This window comes from Rhipicephalus sanguineus, chromosome 9 (genome assembly GCF_013339695.2).
Source record: "Rhipicephalus sanguineus isolate Rsan-2018 chromosome 9, BIME_Rsan_1.4, whole genome shotgun sequence".
NCBI classification, from domain to species: Eukaryota; Metazoa; Arthropoda; class Arachnida; order Ixodida; family Ixodidae; genus Rhipicephalus; species Rhipicephalus sanguineus.
Genome location: NC_051184.2, coordinates 73,777,438 through 73,791,048, shown reverse-complemented (window position 1 = coordinate 73,791,048; position 13,611 = coordinate 73,777,438).

Sequence of the window (13,611 nt, the reverse complement as noted above, 5' to 3'; positions counted from 1 at the left end):
TTACAAAGGGCTGAGCCATAATTCTTCATCGTCATCAGTCGTCGCGTCAACAAACTGCACATAATGCCTTACAGACGTGTAGCTGGTGCCTCGCTCTCCGCAGAATGACGAATAATGGCTTAGTAGGTGCTTCCCAACTTCACAAAAATTGTGATTTATGGCGTAGTGGGTACCTTTCTAGTGTACTTGTATTGTAGCCCCAAGAGAGCTTAACGGGCTCTAGAAACTCCGCTCTACCAGCTTTCGCTGTGACTGTGCTGCGGCTTCAGCGCAGGCCTGGCGTTTTATTTAATATCATGTTTGAGAGGTCAAACAAGCATCTGCGGCACTTTTTGAAATAACAATCGACCTTGTGGGAAAAGGGCGAAGCATGCGCGTAACGTCACAAGAAGCATTCTAAAACAAGTAGTCGCGATTGTGTTTTGTGCATTTTTATTTCCGCAATCAGCGCTTTTCTTAACAAACGTTTTAGTGTTTATTGGTATGTTGCTCTGTCTTGTCATGTTGTGCGATGGCTAGGACTGTGCTTTGTTATTTTTCAAGGAAATTATTTTTCTTCCGCGAAATGTGCAAGGTAAGAGCTCGTGCTCTGTGTTTCATGGCCACCGTCGTCTTTCGCTCTAGCCATTGTAAATAATTGTAAACAGCTCACTGAATTCTGCGTTCTCGTGGGCGAATTTATAATGGCTGAGGTCAGCCTTTATACTGCATCAGGCAGAAATAAAATCTTCCGACGCCGAACGTTTTTTATTGCCGGGCTGTAGATGACAGCATAGGTCTCTTGTCTCACCAACGTCTTTTCGTACCTTTTCGCTCAGTTGTACTCACCTGGGTGTGGGAAAGTATGAGTGTTATTAATAAAGCAAGGGCCCTTTCGCTCTGCAAAATCATATTTTCATTAGTAAAAGTTTTTTCGAGCGGTCTCAGTTTCCTACAAGCGTTCCTAATTTTTTTGTATAATTCCGTTGACCTCTGATCCCCTTTTGTCTGTATTGTGTAAAAACATCTATATTATATCAAAAACATATATTGTATAAAAAACACCCTGTATATCATGCGCAGAAGCGGCCCAACTCTAATGAACTGTGCCTGTATCTACTGATTGCCGTAATTTATGGTGCTGTTAAAAATAAGCATACTCTTTAAAAAGCCACTTCATGTTTCAGGTATGTTATGCAGAACAAACACTATAATTTGTTATTTGTCTGGGGTTCCGCTTGACGTAGAAAAGAAGTTGCTTGCAAAAATGTGCTACCCTCTTCGTGGAGAGTGTCTGCTCACATATCGTCCCTTTAATGCATTGGCAAAGTTCATTGGAAAGAGTTAAAGAAAATTCTTAAATGGTTTATATTTTCTCGCCTCTTTCACGAAAATACTGTCCAAAATATTCTCACACACACGCTTTTATTCTTGTACACTCATTGTCAACATTATTTATTCCAGAGTAGCGACCCGGCTTCTATTCTCCAGGTGACCACTACGCATGTCTAGTTTAATGAAGGGACGAGTGTTTGAATGCGATTTCCTGTTCAAGAACCGTCACAATGTACCTCACTGGAAGCAAAGAACATGCATAATTATTTATTTCAGCACAGCTAGAGCTTCCCCTGTTACTGCTGTCCAACACTCTTCACATTTACATTGATACATTTATATACTAAGTGCGAAAAAGAAATGCTGTGTTAAAGACGCACAACTGCTGGCTCTCTTGCTGCTAAGTTATATGCGATACTGTACGCAAAGTTGGGCATGCAGTTAAAATACGATATGTGCACATCATGACAGGCACTGTCCGGAAAAATTTGAAGCCAGCACATTTACTCTAAATTGGGTAATTCATGAAGCAAGAAACAATTATTTGTGCAAGCAAATGTTCTACTGATTCAACATAGCGTACACCATCCCTGCTTTTACATTCTGGTAAACATTCTCACATTCTTCATCCTGGTAAACTAGTAAAGAGGTTAACGGTGATGGGTGAGGTTCAGGAAGCCCTCGTTTTTCTATGGCGACTGCTGAGATTCTGATGCCTTCGTGTGTGTGGCTTGCGATCCAATGATCTCTCTTTTGTCCGTGTTTCTGCGATGAAATGAAAAGTAGTCATGAGAAAGAGTAAAGCAAAAATGGCGAAACGAATATTGGTGCTGTAAATTAGGTCTTTACAACAATATCTTGCAAACATTTAATTCGGCCGATGAGTTTAGTTGCAGTGGTGACATATTGTCTGCTGACTGAAGGCAGGTCTAGAGATGAACAAGGCAATGCTGGGCTGATATGAGCAGCTTCCGCGGTGCTGTGTTTGGAAGAGCGAATAATAGACGTATTGCGATATTGGACGCGTGAATGATTTTTGGCCTCATGTCCAATAACAGTGTGCATAGGAACCCTGCATGACAAAAATAACATGTGCATAATATTTGTTTCCACATTTCTTTTAGGGACGTTTTCAGTGGAGATTCTCTAGACAAGCCTGTCACAAGATCCTTTCTCCTGATAAGCTATTTCATATCCTACTGCATAAATTTTATGGCATATTCAAATGTAATATATATATAATATTAAATTTATGTCCTTTAGTACAAAAATGTGCAAATACATATACATGCTGTAGGTTGCATTTGGCTCTAACCTGCATTCAATACATGAGCTCTTCTCGCAGTAGACGTACTAAAATCAACTGCAACATAAAGCAACGCCTTGACTGTATTTAACTAAATTATATCCTATGTTATTTACGATATATTCTGAATATTTTTCTATCCCAAAATTTCCTCGTTTATAAAAGTATTATCTAGCTGTTGTGACAGATTTTCATCGTTTAATATTCTATTTGTCGGTCCAAACGCTATTTCTGCTTATAGCGTTCTGCGTAAAGGATTTCGATATCTGCTTCACGTGTCCACAATACGTTTTGTGCTTTTGCATAGGAATATTATTCATCGTTTGTTCGGCGACCTACTTTTTCTGGACGACTCTGCACAAACACATATCGTCATTCTAGGAGATATATATAAATATACTATGTTGCGAAATTCCCAAGCGTAAGATGGCGTACAGGACTAGAAAATAGTGAGCCAATCCTCCAGTATTATAACGTTCGATAAAACGTATTGTTTGGCTAGTTTACCCTCCTTGCGCAATGGAATCTGTAAAGCTGGATAAAAGGGGATAAATTAGGAATATATAAATGAGTGGTATCAATTTTCTACTGCGTAGCCCATATCAGAACCTCTGGGAAGTTAAACAGCACGAATGACAATGACGCAAGAAACTTGAACCCACAGGACGAATGTTGATCAACACTGGTCCTGGGTGTTCATTTTTTTTTTTGCGTCATTGTCCTTTGTGCTACTTTGCAGATGTCACACCAACTTGCCAAAGCCAATCCACTCATGTTTGGAGCTCAATTCCAACTCATTTTCGCAGTTCCGCTTTGGGCTATAAGAAAGTTCTGCAAAACGCGGATGTAGCTGAACGGATTGTGTTGGATGGTACTGTTGCACTCACGACACCCCTTCTATATCTACTGTTTCGACTAGTTGACATTCGGTTCCTGAGTTCTACGTAGCGTTGCCCTAATTTACCGTTCCCCCGATTTTTCCCGGAGTTTGCTGGCTTCTTTCGTCGACAGTTTTTTGAGCGAGTTTCCCGGTCTCCTATAGAAAATTAACGTGCCAGTCAAGGCGAATTCATTAAAACAATCTAAATATTTACAACTATAGGGACCTAAATGAGCTGTGCGACGTGTGACACCCAGTTTGACTGATTTGGCACAGCTTGAAAAAACGCTTTCAAGGACAGCCTTTGCAAAGAAGTGTGTGAGAAAAATAACACGTGTCGAAACAGGTGTAAATTAGTTCCCCTATGATACGGCCTATAGTAAAATCCGGTGGCGCTGGCTCAGTGCCACACATTGACAACCGGACCAGTGTGGCACAGAACATTACGCCACCTGCACACTACACGCGGTACACTCAACGATGGTACGTGGCAGGCTGGGGGGCGTATTGCGGGCCAGAAAGAGTCTTTTGAAAAATTTTATCAGTTTCAATCACGCGATGGCCGTGAATACGTCTAAACAACTAACGCGTTGGCATCAAAAGGCGTAAACGCAAGAGAAAGAGAACCAGCTTCCAGGGCTCAAATGCAGGACACTTGCGCTTCTCACATTCCATGTCCCAGACATCCCCCAATTCTACGGCAGAAGGCATAGACATGGAGTTTCTATAACAGCACCCCCCCCCCCCCCGCCATACGTATTCTTGACGACCGTCTTGCACCCATGCAAGACGGTCGTCAGAAGGGTGGTCGGGAGAAGCAGGGCGATGTCAAACTATGGTGTCCCCGCTATGCGGGATACCACACACGCGAAAATGTGGCGATGTATAATTCTCCAAAGCGGCCAGGTCTCCAGCGCTACATTGGCTATTATAGCCACTGTAAAATTACGATCAGTTTAGCACGACTACCGATGGCTCAGTTGCTGTAATATGCCTACAATTACGACGGCTCCTGTGTCTTGCTCACTCTTTATTTACTGTGTTAGCGCAATTGCGTGAAAATAACCTTCGGAGGCTGCATTGCGCTGTACGGCTGAAAGCAAAAAATAATGATTTCCTAATAACGTGATTTTTGCGTCAAAATGCACGGCAGTTTCTATGCTGGCGCCCGCAGACTAAACTGCGGCAGCACAGTAGAACACGTGTACATGGATTATGTACAACTTCCACAAGAACACTATTGAATGTTATGGGGGGCCACGTACTGCGACTGTAAGTAGAGAGGAAATGTTTTTACGGAGTGTCCACTGGGCAAAGGTGACTGTGTGATGTAGTCTGTGTGTGCTGCGAAGGTAGAGAGGGCTCAGCAGGCTTCGGTATCACTCGGAACTCCAGAAAAGAGTCCATGAACTAAAGCAGCCTCAATGGACCACCATGCATCCACCGCAGCCTCACAGTCCACACATGTGCTCACCGTATAGTAGTACCACCTTAAAATTATCGCGTTACGCCTGTCGTGGTCTGGAAATAGATTATTACAGAAAGGTTTCTTCGCTTAGGTCGCTAAAAGGAAGGTGAACATGAAATCATAATTATTCGTTTTTAGAGTTAAACTTACTAGATTATTCGTCCATCGAAACGACCTTCCCAATGCGCTGAAAAGACAGTACGCTGTGTTCCCAGTGACTCCCAGCAGGTCCAAGAGGCACTGGGAGCGCCCGGACATGCGGTTTCTGTCACAAAAGAAAATCGCACCATTGTATGCCTCCCGATAACACGTTACTCGTCGAATAGCGAAATCTTAATGTGTCGTACATATTTTTCTATATCCAGTAACGCAGACAATGTTTTTATTTGCGCCATCCTCTTTTAGGCTTTCAAATATAAGGCGCTCTTTCTATGATGCTTTCATTGTGCTTTGTGGAATTACCCTGGAACGGCTACAGCTTTCATGATTGTAAGTCTCCTTCTCCGACTCGCGCTGTTTTGTTTTGCCGTTCGCTTCTTGGGTCTGCTTCAGCAGTGCAAGCCATACGTGCTATATTTCTTGTTGCTCCAGTGTAGAAGTCATTGAGAGAGTGCTCTGTGCAGTATAATCCTTTAACAGCTCTTTTTCTGCTCGTTAATGAGACTTGCACTTATACATCACTGTTTTCGTGATGTGTTTCTTAATTTGTTATGTGTGTACACGTCAACCTTGTGAGCGTATTCCAACCTGTACATCTTGCTGCTTCACTCCTCTCTCCATTTTTTCTCCGATGGAACTAGATTTTGTGACGGCTAGCATGCTCCAGGTATACGAAGCCAGAACATTGCTTCTTAATTATTTTTATGCATGTATCATAGAAACACACAGCGGCAATTTTTTATAAAATTTGTGCTTCGTCGTAATAATCGTTGAGGCTTAACGCCCTAAAAGTACAATATGATTTTGATGGACATCGTAGGGGAGGGCGCCGAAAATTTCTGCAACCCGAGGTTCCAAACATTCAACTAAATCTAAGTACATGGGCCTCAAGGATTTTACTTAATTTTTCTTAAATAGGTCCGCCTTTGCACTGAGTAAAAAAATAACACTGTTGTATCAACCGAACAAGCAACTATAAACCACACTCAAACCAGTTTGTCTTGTTTGAAAACCTGTATTACAATTTATTCTTGCAATGCACCACACAAATGAAGACAAATAAAATGCTTAATGACAGAAAAAGATCGTTCTGACGGTAGGTTGGTGAGGTCCTCACAAACCTTCTTGCAGCGGGTGTATATTTCTGTGGCATGAAAGCGTTGTCTTATGCGATGACCGCCACAGGTTTCACCTGTTATGCAGCAACCTCCATCAATGCAAAAGGTAAGCTAAAATATTTAATAAAGTTTAGAGGTGAAAATAGGTCATAGTCGCAAAACCTCTGATCCAACGGCTTACGCCGGCACCATTTGGAGGCATGTAAATTTGCTGTTTTTCTTAGCTTTCTTACTGTTCAATATGTACATACCGATACCGCTTAAATGGCAGCTCACAAAACACAAACACTTAAAAGGCATAAATGTACTTCAAGGCTCTTTTTCTTTCTAGTGTCGGATAGGTTTGTCCATAGAAAAAAAAATTGGGGATGGGCGAAGCATGTACGGAAGGGTGTTTCAGCCCCACTAACGGGAAATCTGTGGAGGGGCGAAGCATGCAGTGTGCGCCGGTGTTTGCCACAGTAAAAGCACTGCTAATCTACAATGAGACAGAAGAAAGATTAGACACAAAGGCCCGCATTCCGCTTTTAGTTAACGTGCACGCTACGAATCTTTATTGTTCACCTATGTACAAGAGAAATATGCCACCGGCACTACATTGAAGGTAAAGATCCAGTGCATATATATACGCGGTGGCAGGTGAACGGTTGTGCAGCGCGAGCAGTCAGTTTTTTTTTTTTTTCAGCCAAGAAACTCGCGAGCAGACGCTGCCTGCGTCGGCGTTGTCTCTCGCGGGCGAGGGCGCATTCTCCTTCCTTGGGAGCTGGTAGTTCAGCGTTCATCGCAGAAAGAGCGTTTTCATAGTCAACGCACGCCGTTCGCTCTCTCTCGCCGCATGGCGAGCGCTGAGGCGGTGGAGCCCTCTTTTGCGCTCAAGCAAATGGAGCAGATGACGATGCCCCATGCACGCCGACAAGCCGAGACCCTATGGTGCTTCGCCGCTAAAAGACGTAACAACCCTAATCCTTAACTTAGGTGTCTGGTAGTGGCACTCGTCGTTCGTGTGCCCTGGTGTATTCCTTGGGTTAGTCTTGTGTTTCGTCACACTGCCGAAGCGGATGGAAGAGGCCACGTATCACGAAGCGAGTGCTTTAGATTTGCTCCGCCTGGTGCCGCAAGAATCCCAGCTGCTCACAAGGAAACCATCTGCTCTTGCGATATACTCATTAAATGAATTTTAATCAATTATCCTAACACTTCATTTCCTCTTATATTAAGTGAACGTATGCTCCAATATCATACGCATGCAATACGACTCTTAACTTGATCTAGAACCATTGCTTTTGTACGACTTTTATTCGTTACAAGATGTTTTCTGGTTATTCGGAAAGGCCGCGGTGGCTTCATTTTCGATGGAGGCGAAAATGTTCGAGGCCCGTGTACTTAGCTTTAGGCGCACGTTAAAGAACCCCAGGTGGTCGAAATTTCCGGAGCCCTCCACTACGGCGTCTCTCATACACTCTAAGAAAAAAAAGAGTATGCGTGACTCTTTTCGGAGAGTTCTGACTTGCCACGTATAGGACTCTCTTTAAATAGTCATGGTGACTCTCTTGGTGGGCCAGGGTCGGCTCGCTCTAGGAGAGTCCCCTGACCCTCTAGGAAGAGTGCAAAGACTCTCATCGGGAGGATCACGTTACCACTCATAGGGAATCAGACGACTCTTGCCGGTAACGCTCCTAGGGGAGTCAAGGGACCCACACCGAAGCATCAAGCGACTCCACAAGTATTTTAAGCTACTCATTTGATCCTTGCTCTACCTTTGCGCGACTACTGTTGAAAATAGTGGAGTATTCATTTTAAGCAAGTCGAATAATACTTGCCGTTCTGCCCAGCGACTGTAAAAAAAGAGTAGTTCAGTTTTAGCATTATTTTAATAAAACTCGTCAAAACAACACATATTTTCCAACGAAGTTATATGGAAAGCGCGAAAAGGTGGTCTGTGATTTCCAATTAAGAAGTTTGGGTATTCCTCATTTACATGCTTCTATGAGTATAGCCAACTAAACAGTGTGACTGTAATGTGCACAGTGTCATATGGTGCTAAATGAACAGCAGAAATCGCCATCATGTTTCCATATTTATTCCTTGTGATTAAGAATAAATAAATAAGTGGTGACGGCTTGAGGCATCAGACTTGTGGCTTGCTAGGTTGTCGCTCCTGTCCAGCGTCAGCACCACGAAAAACGGTATCTGAAAAGCAGAACGTGATATTATGATGAGAAAATGAAATTGCAGTGAAAGTTTGCAAAACCTACACAATAAGTGGTTCACACAGACATAATAAAGGCTAACAACAAAACAACAAAGCACATCCTCCGGCAGCCAGGGGCATGCCGTGAGCGGTTATTGACCGCACGTTTTACAAACGTAACCCATCCTTAAATACTCAGGTAAACAGATGCGAGTACTAGGGCTCGAACGACACCCAGCGCGTGCGTACGCCGTCTACGTCGAGATCAGACATGTCATATGCTAGAATTAGCGCACACAACTCCCACAATCACGTACACTCACTCGATTTTGTTATAGCGCCCAACGTCATCGCAGTGTATGCAAACCACGAAAACAGCAAACAGAAACGAGGGAAAAGAGTGCACACCGGCGGCCGCAACAACGCGCGCCGTCGAAAGTCTAGAGCTTTTCTCACTTTACCGGCGAGGCGTGTCCAACTTCAATGACTACCGCGTACATTCTGGAAGCCACCGTACTATATCTGCACCTCAAACTACCGTCTTTAAGCCAACAAAAACCATTACATATAGTGCGTCTGAGCGTTCTGTACACAGGCTTTTTTTTTTTTTTTCGCGCTCCCACGCGTGGAAGCACGCCGCACACTCAAGGTCGATGGAAATGTTATTATGAAGTAGACTAAAGTGCACCTCAAAACGACATCTTGCACCTTCAGTAGTGCAGACACGACGTGCGATCAGCAAGAAATGACCCTCGATTATTGTTTGCATCGCTCACTTTATATGGGATCTGGTACAGCAACGCGCATAACGGTGGCAACTCGTTAACTGACAGCTTTAGTTGGGCATCCGCAACAGCCCCGCGGATACAGGCTACTGTTGGAAATGGCGGGCAGATTCCGCAGAGCTGCTGCAGACGCCCAGCTAAAGCTGTATAATTAGTACCTACGAAAGCAGTACACTCACCGTTTACTGGCGCCTGTTGTCGGTGTCTGCAGCTCCATGAATATTCCGCCGTCCAAGCGTCACTTCGTGCACGGAGCCGGCTTCAATACCACCGAAGACGCGCAACCAACTCATCCACGCAACGCATTCCAATAGACCGGGAGACTGAGACGACTGAGACATGGGTGTTCTCTGACTGAGAGAGGAGAGCGGCGCGCCACCTCGGCGCCAACCCCGTCTGCGTCTGCGTCGCCGAGCAAGGCGCCACAACGGCGCCAAAGGGCGAGCGTGCGATATGTATGGCGTATACGGCGGCTCTTCCGTATACCGAAGCCAATCGAAACGCGCTTCAGGAGGGTCCAGTGACTCCTTCCCAAATGCGAACTCTTTTTTTCTGCCTGTACCTTCCAAAAGGGGTCAGATGGACACCCGAAGGGAGTCACGGTTCCATGACCCTCTTTTGACTCTCTTTTTTCTTAGAGTGTAATCGCATCGTGGTTTTGGGACGTTGAGTTCCAGATATTATTATTATTATTATTATTATTATTATTATTATTATTATTATTATTATTATTATTATTATTATTATTATTATTATTATTATTATTACTGATTATTCGGAAAAACGGAGGTTATTGCTTGACCGGAAGTGCTTGGAAGAGAAACGAGAGTGCCAATCAGTGCGTATGCCATGTATAACGCAAGTTTACATGCTTCTCATGCGTAACCGATTAATGAACTTCCATCAACACCGACGGGAATGCCAAGACGAATTGATCCTAAGACTAGAACTGCCTCACACGCAATACGTAATCCCACCTTCAACAAGAACCTTGGGCTTCATTGAGTCGTCCGCTTAATCACAGATGAGAGCAGATAGATGTCTTCTCGTAACCACTCCTTTGAATTGTCAGTTTATTGTCAGTGGCTGTATTTTCTACAATTACTTTATAATTAATTGGCAAAAAAATCAGTCCCGTTGAAATTGGCCTTCAAATATGAGGGTTTTACAGAAGACCTGGTAGGCTCGAGGTTGGCCGCGTCTTGTAGATATAAGGTTATCATCACCATGGACCTGCACGCGCTCTTTTTGTCCTCTTCGTCCTCGCTTTCTGAACCCGTGCGCCGATTTGCCCCACGTGGGATGCATAACCCTGATGGGCGACAGAACGAGTACAGAGGAGAGATAGAAAGAAACAGATAGAAAGTACTTCTTGGCTAGGCTAGATTCGCACCCGCTTACCCAAGACCCGAAGGCGAGCGTCGTCACCACTCCTGAGGTTCAGATAGATTTACCGCTCACACCAGTTCCGTTGGTGTTCAAATGTTGCCGAAATATTCGTTATTATATCCATGACCCTTCGATACGTACCAAGTGGCGTCCTCACTTGCCTTCTTTCTCAATGAAAAACTGAGAAATTTATCATCGTCCGTGCTTCACAAACAGCTCCAAACAATTCCTGAACTCCAAACTCGAAGGCGATGCTTTGCTTCAATTTAATGCACAAACGTAAGAAAAATGAGGATGTTTGTGTCACATTTGTATATTATTGTAGAAAGTGTTGAAGATAAAGCGTAATGAACTTAATTATTTTAGTTGCGATGAAAAGGCTTGCTTAGTTACCGTTGTTTGTGATCCCCGCGCTCATAGTAATCAAGAAACGAGAGCTATGCCAATTGCGTCGCTTGCATGGCAGTAATAGACAGCCTTCAAATCTGTGCGTTCACCAGCTACCCGTTTGACCTGATATCTTTAGAAAGCTTGTTTCGCAAAAAATTCCCGTGTCGTCAGCGTCGTTGCGTATGACCGAAAAACCGGTGTCCCTGAGCGAAAAATCGACGTACAGTAAAGAAATTAATAAAAGAGAAAAATCATCTGTTCGAGCGGAAATCGAACCTCGGTTCTCTGTGTGGTAAGCACGTTTTCTACCACAGAGCCAAGCCAGTGCGTTAAGGTCTTTCGCGAAAAAAAAAAAAAAACTGCACAATTGTCATGTAGTGCAAGCAGTCTTTTTGATCCATGTGATATTGCGTGGCAGGGATGTAGGATCGTACGAGGCGTGAAAACATGTTGGTTGCGCAGCGAGGTGGTGGTTTAAAGACTTGCCCATTACAAATGATCCGGAAATGATCAATCATCATCATCAGCATCGGTAAAAGCGGCAACAAGGTCTGCATCTGCGCAGATGCGCGTGTTACTTTACGGACGCGTAGTGAGTACTTCGCCAATCGCAAAAAAAAAAGAAATATGGCGTAGTGGGCACTTCGCAACATTTCTTGTAGTAGGCATTCAAGGATAGCTTGGAATGACCGATGTTACGCGCAGAGACGTTCCTTTCCTACGAGAAGCAACGAGAGGCTAGTGATTGAGAAGGCGACGCTAACGAGGCGAGAGCACGCTATCGTGTTTCACTCGTATGATCTTGGGAAACGCCAAATACCGATGTAATGTCCCCCTACGTATACAGTGCTCAAGGATTCAAGTGCGACATGAAAATTTTCAGTATAACGAATGGCAAGCGCAATTTCTCGAGATAATCATCTCATATAGCTATGAATCTGGCTTGCAATGACAATATTGGCTCTGATCTAAGTGTTCGAGTCGAAATTATGTTCGTATTGCCTGAACATAAGTGGGCTGAAACGAAAGTAGGTGCATTGCTTTATGTTTTTATAATTTTTTGCGCTTTACTGCTCGAGTTCTGACCAGAGCCTTCACTGATAGGATATGATGTTAACTACTCCAGAGTGTACTAGAACAGAGTGAACGGCCGCAGCAACAACGCCGAAAAATTGAAGCCAAAAGGGGGCAAAGCCGCTGATGGCGCTGCGATCGATAGGCTGCAATGTGTCATCGTTTAAGAGTTGCGCGCGGCTCCACCAAAATGATGTAGAGGTGGAGTGCCTGTTTCCCACTTAAAAGACACGGGCTGAAATTGCAGCTGTAGGTGGGGGATTTTTATTTTAACGTGATAAAGCTCGTTTCGCAGAAATTCTGCCGTCGGTGTCGGCGTCGCTTGTGAGCGAAAAATCGTCCGTGACCGAAAAATCGAGAAAGATGCGACTAAAATAAACAATAGAAATCTTCGGTCCCATTGAGGATCGAACCCGGGCCGTTTGCGTGGCAAGCAGGTGTTCTACCACAAGAACACGATGTTACTTGAAACGTCTTTGGAAAAAAAAAACACTACATAAATGCCATGTAGTGGAAGGAGTGTCAACGCATTTTGTTCGGCAGGTGTCGTGACAAAAATGAGCCCAGTCGGCGATTTCTAGATGCATTGGCGAGGCCATCAAACTACGTTTTTTGCGCGACACCATGCTTCGGAAAAAACCGGTGTAGTGCACCCGTCGCCGCTATAAACAAACACACACAAACTTGCAAACAGCTCCAAAAATGAACAACTATATTCATCTAGCGGAAAGCATATCAAGCAGACAGCAAACATTAGATAATGTGCTGCCATCTGTGAGGCATTGTGAGAAACATGCCTCGACTACAGTTTCGCCGTTCTAGCACAGGGAAGTGCTTTAGATCGAAAACCTGCACCATTACTATAGATACATCGCGCGTGCGTCTGTGTGTGTATGTGAGCGTGCGCGTGTGTCTGTAACAACACACAATAATAAGTATGCACTTGGTGGTTGAAGTGCGCACTAGGGGCTGGATTTCGCTATCGCGTTCAACTCTTCAAGGCGATGCTTAACCCTTTCAGACGCGGATTATGAAGAACCGTCTGTAAATGCATCAAATTTTCACAACGCTATTGCAAGGCATTCGATATTCTATTGCAAAAAAAAACGTTGTCATGATATCTTGATTTATGTGTTTTATAGCATTTAATCTGAATTAAATTGTAATGGATGGATGGATGGATGCGAAACTTAATTGTAATGAAATATTTATTTATCTTGAAATCATTCACGTTCCGTTCTTGCATAAGTGGAATCAAATCTCAGTCTTCAAATACAGCGCAAATTTGTTTTAGGTTATTTTCATTTCAAGCAAAAGAAAAATAATACTGTTGCCGTAGCTCGCGGAAAGCGCCACGTCGAACGACTCGTCGAACGTGGTAGCTAGTGCCTTCAGGAAAAGGATGATACGCAACAGTACACTGCAAAATTAAGTGAAATGACGACACATATGGCGCAGGAGGTTCAATTCATCCAAACCTTGCTGTGTATCTTGCTCTTAATTAGCCACTAGTCGACGAAAATAGCAAAAACAAGTG